General features: G+C 39.0%; 1 non-coding gene across 1 annotated transcript; it reads right to left on the reverse strand.

Annotated features, from left to right (window-relative positions):
- Positions 1-10,647: 10,647 nt before the first annotated feature.
- On the reverse strand, positions 10,648-10,806 carry LOC148916394 (small nucleolar RNA U3). Its single transcript, XR_016128408.1, has one exon. It is a non-coding gene; the product is annotated as a small nucleolar RNA U3 (small nucleolar RNA).
- Positions 10,807-12,691: the final 1,885 nt, after the last annotated feature.

Genomic DNA, 12,691 nt, shown 5'->3' on the forward strand with positions numbered 1-12,691 from the left:
GCGTTGGTTTGGAGATTTTCCGTCGCCGGAAATCTCTCTACACACCCGCGCCGCGCGTGGCGCACGTGGGCAAGGTGGGTGAAGTTGTTTTTGTCCTGTTGAGATCTTTAGGTTGTCACGAGTGCGTAGGATTTCGCGGATCTCAATTTGGATATCGCTTGACTATCGAACGATTTCGCATATTGTGCGTTATCCGGTTCGATAAGTTCTGACCGTTGGATCGTTCCAAATTGAAGTATGTTAATCTAGGTACTCTTAGAAACCTGTAGGAATTCGCGGATCGTGAATTGGAGCCCGGATGTTCCGATTCAATAATGTGAAGTTTAGGAAATCGCGATCACCGTGCGATTGGGAAGCAAATTCCAATCAGAACCGACCTTAGGATGTTCCTTTGGACGTGAGCGCATCGGGAACTTGGGGATTTAAGTATTTCCTTTCGTGAATTTCCGTTTTGGAAGTACGTGATGTTAATCAAGGATTTGTATCTTGGAATAGGTACTTCGGTTGATCACTCGCAGCAGGCGGGACCCTCACGGGGCCGGGCAGCTTGGGATTACTTGTGAGTGGACTTTGTTTTAAGCATATGCATGGTTTTTATTTATGGAAGCTTTGTGCATATATTTTAAATGGTGATTTTGATTTAATAAGCATTTGATTGATGGATTTGAATATTCTGATACATCTTGGCTATATATTTTGAGTATGGATATATATATTTGAGTATGATGATTATGTTGATATGGATTTTGGGATGGCTATCTATATTGTCTATGTATAGAGTATGAGAGGTTGTTGTGGTGAGATTGTGGAAAGATGTGAAATTGAGGGATGGTTGTGAGATGTATGAGTATGGTAGGTGAGTACCATTCCCTAGTTACTAGGCTTCCCACACACGTCGTTGGCAGTGCCGGTGGGGTGGGAAGGCCATGAGATTACGGGTCTCACACATGTCGCTTGGCAGTGCCGGTGTGTGAGACACTTTCCATACGTGTCGTTGGCGTGCCGGCGTATGGGAAGAGTATGTATATTGCTTGAGTATCATCACACACGCTGCTGGCAGTGCCGTGGGTGATGATACCGCTGCGCGCGTAGGACTTGCTATGAGATTTGTGAGCTACACGTGTCGCTGGCGTGCCGCGCAGTGAGCTATGGAGTTCCGCCCCGGTTAGACTACTCATCCCCGGACGCGGGTTAGTGTTCGAAATCCTGCGTACCTAACAATCCCTGGATTGTCTCCCTACATTAGTATGGAGAGGAGTATATATTATATTAAAGTCCTAGCTATATATATATATATATATATATATATATTTATATATGGGTATTTACGGGTTAATGAGAGTTATATATCATTGGGAAATGAGTCGTGGACTTGAGATGTGGAGATGTTTTGGACTTTGGGATTTTGTGTTTGAGTTTTTGGTTTCTGAATTGTGAAACTGCATGCTAGAGCATTATTTTTACATGGTGGGGTTACTATGTTGATTTTAAGTGAAACTTTATTTCGTCCACTCACATATTTCTGTTTGATGAGTTGCTTCCAAGGCGTCGAGCAAGTCACGAGCTCCAAGCTTGTCGCCGCTGTTAGGGTCTCAGATAAATTCTTTCTACTCCCGCTTGTTGTAAACAAATTCTGTAGACGCTCATACGCCCATGTTAGGCTATTACTTGAGGCCGGAGGCCATTTGTGTTGGATTGTTGTATGTTAAAAGCATGTGGTTGGGATTTATTATGATGTAAATTGTGCAGTTGAGTTTTGTGGGTTTGAGCACTTTACAGGAGACTCACCAAATTTTGGTAGGATGTCTTGGATTTCTAGTAAGGGGCCCGGCATCGCAGTGATGTCGGCATTAAACGGGTCCGCCTTTGGGAAATTCGGCGGGTCCTCACAAATATGCAAGCTCAACTAGACACCTGGCGCCAAGACATGGCCAAAATGCAAAAGCACAACAACATCCTCTCTACTAAGCTGAATAATACTTAGAGGCAGCAATCCTAGACACCTTGCGCCAAGACATGGCCAAAATGCAAAAGCACAACAACATCCTCTCGACTAAGCTGAATAATACTCAGAGGCAGCAATCCTACTCTGCCAGCTTGAGCAAGGCCTTGAGTGCACCATGCAGGTTCAGCAAGAACACACCCACCAATGCGTGTACACCCTTAACCAATGCACTAAAGGCAAGGGCTTGGCAACTGCCGAACCTTTGGGTTAGCAAATCGTGCCCCTTCTTGAAGACGAACCTACCATGGTCACCGAGTTAATTCTGAATTTCGGCATATGCCGAGGGCTCGTTAGGAAGAGCCGATCAAAATTAACATCAAGCTCAATGATCCTCGTATGTAGGTTCTTGGCCCTAAGGATAAAATCAGTCACGCCCATACATAACGTAGTGTTGAAGAAATGAGGGGGTCTGAGTATTTGCCAATTGATACCGAAGCAATAGAGTCATACCGATCAATAGGAACACATTGCTAATGACACGGGCATCACCTCGCGAAATGTTCTGACGGTACAACCCGCTGATAAGAGGGCTTCACCAGGGCCAAGAAGAGCCAGAGAGAGACCTATAACGTCCGATAGCGCACAACGATAAAAAGGCTCAACAACCTCTGCCAAGATCACCTTGCCGTTTGGCAGACGATGAGCTCCCAAGTGCTAATCTCACCATTTGTCTCATCTTCCAAAAGATTAAAAAAAACTTGAGGAAGACAAGTCCCATTCCTAACAGCCTGCTCGAGCAAGCCTTGGCCAGGCCAGTTCACCATGTTGAACACCATGTACGAGACCATTCTCCTCAACAAAACCAACATGATTCTGAAGCCATCTAATAAGAAGGCTTTTAGCAAATATGGGTGTATTCTGTCGGTATCATTAGCACAATGACCAAGATACCTAATCTATCATATCTTGGCTCAAAATCGTGGAACGCTTGATACAAGAGGGCAAGCTGGTGCAATATGCAACCACCAAACCCAGCTACCAACCCTCTCCAAAGCACAAAAGACTAATAGGCAGATCAACATGATCATGACCATCAGTGATGGCCCCACCTTTGTCAGCACGAGCAAGAACTCTATAAAAAATGTCCTGCATGCTGTTTAGTACCCAAAGGTCCTTGGTACCGAATTCGAGTGCAACTACAATATGCAGAATACAAACACTACTCCCTAGTGAAGGCCTCACCATCTACCTCTCAGTATCTGTACAACAGTCATCTATGTACTCATCCGTAAGTTCGATGGCGTGGAACACCCAGTATACTATGTTAGCAAGGCCTTCAAGACATAAAGCTTCAAAACCATTATTTGAAAAAGTTGGCCCTAGCATTAATCTTCTCAGCGTCTTAATCTTGTGAAGAATATAGGTCATGATGTATCACAAATAGAATATGCTCATATCATTGGTAGTCTCATGTATCTTACGAATTGCACAAAGCCTGATATAGCTTACTATGTTAATAGATTAAGCAGATATACTAGTAATCGTGGAAGGGATCATTGGAAAGCTATAGTCAGAGTTCTAAGATATTTAAGATAGACCAAAAATGTTGGACTGCATTATACAAGATATCCAACTATACTTAAAGGATATAGTAATGCTAATTGGATATCTGATACTAAAGACTCCAATCCTACAAGTGGATATGTCTTTACAATTGGAGGTGCAGCTATATCATGGAGATCTACTAAGCAAACTATTATAGCTAGATCTACTAAGGAATCTGAGTTCATAGCATTAGATAAAGCTAGTGAGGAAGCTGAATGGCTACATAATTTTTTAGAAGATATTCCATGTTGACCAAAACTTGTGCTTGCTATATGTATACATTGTGATAGTGAATCTACAATTGCAAGGGCACAAAACAATATGTACAATGGCAAGTCTCGACATATACGTCGAAGACACAACACTATTAAGAAACTACTCTCCAGTGATATAATTACCATTGAATTCATAAAATCAAGAGATAATTTGGCTGATCCGTTTACTAAAGGTTTGAACGGAGAGCAAGTGTCACACCCTAACCCTCGGATTTACAAAACCTTGGGTTAGGACGTGATTCACACCTTAATTATAGAATTTAATAAAAAACTATAACTAAAATGTGAAGAAAATAAAAACTAAAATAAAATAAAAAGAAAGCCAAAACATTTGGTTTAAAATAAACTTCTCTTATAAAAATAGCTCAAAAATCTTACAACTTTACAATTAATAAATAAAGCTCTACTACTCTCATCTAATTCAACCTCAATCGATTTAGTCATCATCTTGCCCCCTAATTCATCTGAAAAATTAAATAGGGTGAGGGGTGAGCAACCACAGCTTAACAAGGACATGAGACCTTACCACAGTAGATTGATATAACTAAATTAAGTGATATGCAATCACACAACCAAAATATCACATTATTAATAATAATGCATGAATGAATGCTCTTCATCTACTCCCGTTAATTCATATAACTGAACAAGCAGACCTGCACGTCCCATACCATGCTTATACCACTTGGTCCCGAATGCCCATTTATATGAACTAACACCCATCTCAGTTATCCCATAATTCCCCTTTTGTTAGTCATCTTGTCTACACCATTGATCTCCAAGCCCAAATCACCCAATTGATTATACCGCCGATTTCCTAATCTACTATGCACACGGGCTTGCTTGGACTTGGTCCCTACAATGATCAGACTCAACTACACAAAAGATTCTTCCCATTACCCTCTTTTCCATAATTTCTTTATTAATCCAAGAATTCCAACCACCACCGACAACATATGAACATGTCAATATTAATCAAATGATATAATGATAATTAACAACACTTAAACACCCAATATCAATAATAATCAAATAATATTATCATCCATAATATATTGCTCACGAAATTTAATTAGATGAATCCCCGTAAAGGCCCCCAAGAAACCCCTTACCTTGTTTCTGAAGCCAACTCCAAGTTAAGAAAACACACAAGCTACGACCTCTGACTCCTCCTGAGAAATTGATCACCACTTGCTTTCTCTTGTTTTCATTCTTCTCTCTCTCTCTCTCTCTCTCTCTCTCTCTCTCTCTCTCTCTGTGCATTTACCACTTGCCAAGTAAATTTTAGATAACTCTTAAATCTATTGACCAAGCATTTGTTGCCATCTACAAGGAGAAATAGCATCAGGTGTTTTCATGCTATGCCATAGATTGACAACAAACCAAGTCTAAAGTACCTAGCTAGTAAGTGGACGTGTCTCAAGCTAACTCTTTTGGCTTTATCAAAATATATATAGGTTATAAACTAAATATGTAACATTATATTTAATTTCCCAATATATATTAAAAATACAGGATTTCACAGCAAGTTTATAGATCATCGAGGGGAATGGGGTTAAAGCCCATGTCAAATGAGTCGTACGTCATAGTGGAAACTCAACCTAGTTGACAAGAGATCCCAAGAGCTAGGTTCAAAACGGACAACTAAATTATGATAACTTAAAAATAACACTGCAGAGATAATACTCTCCTACCCATATCCTATGATGATACAATGTTGTATGCAATGTGTTTAAGTTAAGCTATGCTTTTAATGATTCCAATACCTTGATTATCTGAGTAAGATATGAGAGGATATTACCAATAGGAAGTCACCTATATGAGTGTGAAATGGGGCCGTTTCCATGAGAATTTTCAAGGCTAAATTCTCTAAAGCATTTATGAAACCAGGAGTTGCTCAAGGCCAAAACGAGCACAACCGATCGAACCAAATATGTCTAAAAGGGTATTGTGTGAGTATTATTGTCTGGGTTTACACGAACAGCTGAACAGTTCAAGACATCACGTTCACTGATTAGCCAAATGAATCCAATAGTACTTCACTATGGAAGGTTCAAAGCCAAAAGCTACCTATCCAAATGCCATATTCTTCTAATAGGAACTCTCTCTAAGTTTGCATTATCATTTACATATTGTTGAAACTAATTTCTATTCATGTGGGGGATTGTGAGAAATTTAATATTATTTTATCTAATGTTAATTTTCTATTTGAATGGAAATTAATAAAATCAATTGGGTTAAAGACATGACTCTTGGATTAAAGACATCTTCAATTGGGGGGGTGACAACTCTTCAAACCAAGGGATGCATTGTTTGGGAGGACAACTTTTCAGACCAAGGGATGCATTGTTTGCCTTCTCAGATTGGGATACCTTTTTGGAAAGGGTATTTCATCATCTATAAATAGAGCAATTATCCTACAGTTTTATTCATTCAATTAATTCTCTACATACATACTTTCATATATAAAGAGCATTAGAGTTTGCATAAAAAGAGGTTCCTGCATAATTTGGTTCAAAGTTCCTTCTGAATTGCAGTGCTTCTTTCATAAGGAGGGGAGTCGTTGTATCTTTGGGTTAGAAATCCTAAGGCTTTAATCTCAATGCATTTATTTTTCGAGAACTAGATTTTTTAGCCATATTTGTTCGACGCTAGTTTTGGGAAGTTCTTTTGCACCATGATGTCGAGCTCGCTCTTGCGAACGGATTGGAAATTGCAGTTGTATCGAAAAAGTTATGAGCGTTAGAATGCCAAGGTGTTTTTAGTTTTGAAAAATTGCTGAAAACCCTAAAACACTTTAGCTCTCTCTCTCTCTCTCTCTCTCTCTCTCTCTCAATCGCACCATCGACTTTTCAACTTCCCAGTGACATTACGTCACTATCTGGCCACTAACTGTCGAAGCAAATATGCAAGCTCAACTAGACATCTTGCGCCAAGACATGGCCAAAATGCAAAAGCACAACAACATCCTCTCGACTAAGCTGAATAATAATCAGAGGTAGTAATCCTATTCTGCCAAACCTGCTCTTTTGGGGTAGCAAATCATGCTCATTCTTGAAGACTAACCTTACCATGGTCACCGAGTTAATTCTGAATTTCGGCATATTATGAGGGCTCGTTAGGAAGAGCCGATCAAAATTAACATCAAGCTTAATGATCCTCGTATGCAGGTTCTTGGCCCTAAGGATAAAATCAATCACGCCCATACAGAACGCGGTGTCGAAGAAATGAGGGACTCAGAGTATTTGCCAATTGATACCGAAGCAACAGAGTCATACCGATCAGTAGGAACACATTGCCAATGACATGGGCATTACCTCGCGAAACGTTTTGACGGTACAACCTGCTGACAAGAGGGCTCCACCAGGACCAAAGAGAGCTAGAGAGAGACCCATAACGTCGATAGCGCACAACGTTAACGAGGCTCAACAACCCCTGGCAAGATCACCTTGTCGTTCGGCTGACCATGAGCTCCTAAGTGCTAATCTCACCATTTGTCTCCTCTTCCAGAAGATAAAAAGAAAACTTGAGGAAGAAAAGTCCCATTCTTAAGAGCCTACCTGGAGCAAGCCTCGGCCAGGCCTGTTCACCATGTTGAACTTCTGCTGGTATCATCAGCACAACGACCATGATATCTAATCTTTCATATCTTGGCTTAAAATCGTGGAACGCTTGATACAAGAGGGCAAGCTGGTGCAATATGCCAACCACCAACCCTAGCTACTAACCCCCTCCACAACAAAAGCTTAATAAGCAAATCAACATGATCAAGACCATCAGTGATGGCCCCACCTTTGCTGGCACGAGCAAGAACTCTATAAAAAAAAAATGGCAGGCATGCCGTTCAGTACCTAAAGGTCCCTGGTATCGAATTCGAGTGCAACTAAAAGATGCAGAAAACAAACAAGGAACCGATCACCCTCCCCAAAGAAGAGGAGAAGGGCATCATTTTCCCTCATGAAGATCCCATGATCATTAGGGCAGAAACCTTCTGTATCTGCCACGACGCTGCAAATGCCTAACCATAAGGGCACCAATCGGTCAGAGGACCCAAGAGATGAATCTTTTACTCCTCAAGCCCAACTGGTGGAGGATTTGGAATCGATAACCCTCCACTAATCTGCATCTGCACATATCTTTTTGACGCTCTTCGGGCTAATTTCATCAAATTCCTCAAAGATAATTCGGAAGTCTTTGCTCGGTCTTACGGAAATATACTTGGCATTTCACCGGATGTCATCTACCATAAAAATTATGAGGCCATGAAGACCAAAGTAGACAAGCTTCGCATGTTCGGCTTCATCAGAAATGTGGATTACCCTACATGGCTGGCCAATTCTATAATGGTCAAGAAGACATCTAGACTATACCAATCTCAACACGGCTTGTCCTAAGGATAGCTTTTTATTCCCCATGATCTATCAGTTAGTGGATGCCATATAAGGCTATGAGCTTCTTAACTTCATGGATGCTTATTCAGAGTATAATTACATTTTCATGCACGGTGCCGATGATAAGCATACGACATTCATCACTGACAATGGGCTCTATTGCTACAATGTCATGCCCTTTGACCTGAAGAACTCAAGAGCCACCTACTAGCAATTGGTAAACCAGATCTTTGCCCAACATATCAACCACAAATGAAAGTCTATGTGGATGACATGTTGGTCAAAAGAAAAACTGCCGATTTGCACCTTCATAACCTCTTGGTGATGTTCAACATACTAAAGTACTAAAAGATGCGCAGTAACCCAATGAAGTGCTCCTTCGTTTATCTTTGATAAAGTCTTGGGCTTCATGATCAGCCATGAGGTATTGAGCCTAACCCAGAAAAATTAATGAACATGCAAGTGCCAAAGATACAAAAACATATCGAAGGCAACAAAGGGCATATCACTTGGACTGCTGAATGCAAGGCAGCTTTCCAAATCCTGAAGGATTACATGAGCAAGGCACCACTACTATCTAAACTACTCCCTGGTGAAGGCCCCATCATCTACCTCTCAAGTATCTATACAACAGTCATCTCTGTACTCATCCATAAGTTCAATGGCGTGGAACACCCAGTATACTATGTTAGCAAGGCCTTTAAGACATAAAGCTTCACAACCATGATTTGAAAAGTTGGCCTATCATTGATCTTCTCAGCGCCTAAGCTTTGACCACACTTCAAGGTGCATACCATCACGATGCTTACAAATCAGCCATTGCGCCAAGTATTGTAGAAGCCAAAAACCTCGGGACGCCTGATCAAGTGGGCTATCGAACTTGATGAGTTTTATATATTTTGATGTAAAAAATGGATACAAATTAGAAGTGGGCTTACCTTTGGTCACCTAGGCCCTATGGCGGGAACATAACGGATTTGCAAAGAGAGACGGATAGCAAGCCTCATAGCGTGTTTGTGTCGTTGTCGTTCGGTAAGGTGGTCATTAATTGATTGTCACTTTAGGAGTCATTGCAATGCGAATGTTTGGAGAAGCACATATTGGTTGTCACTTAGACATCTATGCATGCATGAAAGGGGAATTAATTGAGGCGTATGCCATGTGGCATGAAGAGGCATGCGCCTATTGGCGTAATGATCGCACCCTTGAGTGAACCATGACCTTGTGGTTGAACCATTTTATAAGAGAGGGTGGCTCAAATTTGATAAGTATGGGTTTTCTTGTTAATTTTAAATTGTTTTCACAAAATTATTTCGTTAATTTTTCATCCAAACATTACTAGTGTCATATAAGAAACTACTTCAAATGAAAAAGTCAGCCTCAATGATTAGATACACGTGCAATCTAATCTTTGAGATTAACTTTATCATTTGCATAATTTTTTTTTTGGATGATATTATGTAATTTTAAGACGGAAAATTAAATAGAGAATTTTTACAAAAACAATTTGAAACCTCAAAGAATATTAGTGTAAAAACACGAAAAACACTTGAAACCTAAAGTATGGTAGTGTAAGTTGTCCATGTACTTAACTCTAATTTATATGATATTGTCAGGTCATCAATATAATGAAAATTGGCCACCAAAATGTGGTGGGTTTATATGCAGATGGCCTCCAAACTGTGACAAGCGATGTATTCAGAAGGGGTAAATGTTTTTGCTTTAACAAATGTAAAGCTAGCTAGAGATTAACACTCCAGAAGGTGCTTTAATCCAACATTAATTGATAATGTTGGTCATGATGCAATGGCGGAGCTAGAAGTTATTCTGTGGGGGCCAGTATTATAAATTCAAGATTATATAGAGTTATATTTTAACAAATATTGTAGCTGATGCTTAAAAAATAATGAGATTTTCATGGAGTTTTGGGGGGCCACAGCCATGACAGGCCTACATGTGGCTCCGCCCCTGCCCTGATGTGTTGTGTATTTACTGGGTAGTGAGCTTGTTACTTAGGCCAATTAAAAAAAAGGGAATTACTAAAATAGCATATTAAAAAAAGGAAGGAAAATTATTCATTAATTTGTATAATTTTAATTGATAATGTTCGTCATGATGCAATGGCAGAGCTAGAAGTTATTCTGTGGGGGCCAGTACTATAAATTCAAGATTATATAGAGTTATATTTTAACTAATATTGTAGCTGATGCTTAAAAAATAATGAGATTTTCATTGGGGGCCACAGCCATGACAGGCCTACCCCTGCCCTAATGTGTTGTGTATTTACTGGGTAGTGAGCTTGTTACTTTGCCCAATTAAGAAAAAAAGGGAATTACTAAAATAGCATATTAAAAAAAGGAAGGAAAATTATTAATTAATTTTAGTATTAATCTATAAAAAATACAAAATGAAAGGAATTTAAAAAAGAGGGAACCTGTCAGACAACCGTATGACCACCTCGATGAAAACTAACTGAGAACGATCCTCTACGGTCATGATTCATCCACCAGGTTGGGATTCCTGTCTCCTTAGAAACCAAGGATACGGAGGTACGATTACTATAGAACAGATCCTGTCCAAGTAAGGTCGTGACCCATGAGCCGCGCTCAGGCCATATAAAGCCCTTTGTTGTTCTCTAAATTGTCGATGTGGGACAAAAAGATATTTACATTTGGATGAATATTGAAAAACTTCTTTCCCTACCTTTATTAATGCGTACATTTATACAACAAAGCCATCATTATTCTGGAAGTTTTCTATAGGTTAAAATATGATCGATTGTTCTGTGAAGTTTATATTTTTCAACTATCCATTTAGCCTCTTGAAATTCATGGCCATGCTCGTAAGAGGAATGCATATCCACCACATACTTGTACGTTTCAATTAGATTTCTCTGAAACTGAGCATGCTTTGTAGTCTTTGATGAGGTCTTGCAATCCTGGGCTTCCAACCACTCCAACCATTTTCGACCTATCACTTGGCACATTCCTTCTTTTCCATTTGGCCTTTTCTAATACCAGTTTACAAAGACATAGCAAGGCAAAAAAAACCAGTCATATTGCATGGTTTTTAATTTGAAAAAAACCCAAGAATATTAATTCCTCATATATGATTTAGGGTTTAGGATAACTTTTGGATTTAATTACAAAGTCTTTGGTGTCATGGTCACGTGGTTATATGGTGTTACCATTATAATGTGTGTATCTATATATAAATACTATACTCTAAGGTCCAATACATAAACAATGTTATCTACTTGTATTATAGTACATGAATTAGCAACACCACATGACAGTGTAACGGTCTCACCTTAAAATTTTTCAAAGTAAAGTGGATATTTGACCATAGTTTCAGAGGGTACTACAGTAAATACACATTTTTATTATGTTTTAAAATATAATTTTCATATAATTTTAAGTAAATTTTTATTGTTTCTTGTTTACACGTCGGTATAAAATTGTATTCCACATTTGCCACGTCATTAATTTAACACAATACCAAACGTTGAACTTGACGGAATGGGTAAATTGGTCAATTTCTATAATGTTGAGGTGTAAATTGATGAAAATGAATTTCATGACCCATTTTGAAAATGACCCACTTCTATGGGCTATAATGTCATTAGGCCCCAAGAAAAAAACCTTAAAAATAAAAATACTACTTAAAAACAACATTAATCAACGGAGGTCTAGCCTAATGAAAAATGGTCTTGACTTGCAAACTAGATGTCTCAGATTCAAACCCCCATGACATCATAGGGGTGTGTGTGAGGAATCCCCCTCCCCTCTAAGTTAGAGTCTAACTGTTAGACTATCGCTTGTACCTAAAAAAAACAACATTAACAAGAGCTTCAACAATTTATTTTAGGGTTAAAAACTACACTTAACGAAATTTTTATAAATTGTAAATTTTGGGAAACACAGTGACCAATTTGTCTAAAAAAAATTTCTCTGTGGTCAAATTGAATTTTTGTGTAAAATCTAGTGACAAAAAAAAAATTGTATAACATTAACAAGGTCTTTGGCTATGTGGATGGATATCATCAACATCAAGTGACCAATCATCCTTAGTTGGCCACACACAAATGAGAATTGGGGGCTTTGTCTTCCCTCATTCTCCTCCTAGTCTTCAACAATTTTTTTTTTGGGTATAACATTTCTAGGTAGGGCTAAATGGTGCTGGGAGGTTTGCACTTGCATACAATATGACATGCGGCCTGCTTGCTCAACGTAGCATGTCCCAGATCATAGTTTCAATTTCGACCTTGTTCAATTATAATGGAACTTCAAAGAAAACCTATTAATGTGGAACTTGGAAATGAATGTTTTTCGGTCAAAATATGAATTTGAGGTCATGAAATGAAAGTGCATTTTACAAAGAATTCGTAATTTTTTTCAGTGATTTTTTCAAAATTACAATGACTTTTTGGTGAATTTTTCCTTGACCGTTGATAGCGAAACAAGCAGCACAAACCA

Source organism: Prunus mume, linkage group LG6 (genome assembly GCF_029339155.1).
Source record: "Prunus mume cultivar Tortuosa linkage group LG6, ASM2933915v1, whole genome shotgun sequence".
NCBI classification, from domain to species: domain Eukaryota; kingdom Viridiplantae; phylum Streptophyta; class Magnoliopsida; order Rosales; family Rosaceae; genus Prunus; species Prunus mume.